Source organism: Salvelinus fontinalis, chromosome 7 (assembly GCF_029448725.1).
Source record: "Salvelinus fontinalis isolate EN_2023a chromosome 7, ASM2944872v1, whole genome shotgun sequence".
Lineage (NCBI taxonomy): Eukaryota > Metazoa > Chordata > Actinopteri > Salmoniformes > Salmonidae > Salvelinus > Salvelinus fontinalis.
Window position 1 is genome coordinate 55,741,773 of NC_074671.1, and position 665 is coordinate 55,742,437.

Genomic DNA, 665 nt, shown 5'->3' on the forward strand with positions numbered 1-665 from the left:
TCCATGTCCGACAGGTTCTCCAACGACTCCTGGAGAACCAGCTCCCCGGCCTTTGTGCGACAACGCTTTTGGTGGCCTACCATGGTTCCTGAGGTCTCCATGTTCATCGCCACATGCACGATCTGTGCACAGAACAAGACTCCTCGGCAAGCTCTCCTTCAACCACTCCTGTCCCTCACCGTACCTGGTCTCGCATATATCCCTGGACTTTGTCACGGGTCTCCCCCTGTCTGATGGCAACACCACCACCCTGACTGTAGTGTATCGGTTTTCCAAAGCCTCCCGCAAACTCTCCCCCCGGATTATAGGCCCTTTCCCCATCTCCAAGGTCATTAGTCCATCTGCTGTTCGTCTTCTGTTGCCCATCACCCTCCGTATACATCCCACTTTTCATGTTTCCAGAATTAAACACATCTCCCATAGCCCGTTGTCTCATGTTTTAGGTGTCTCTAATCTTCCCCATTATCCCCATACCTGTGTTCTCTGTTTGTCTGTTGCCAGTTTGTTTTGTTTTATGTAACCTACCAATGTTTTTTGACCTTTCTGCCTGCCGTGACCCTGAGCCTGCCTGCCGTTCTGTACCTTGCACACCACACTGGATTATTGACCCCTGCCTGCTCTGACCCTGAGAGTGCCTGCCGTTCTGGACCTTTTGCACCCTATCC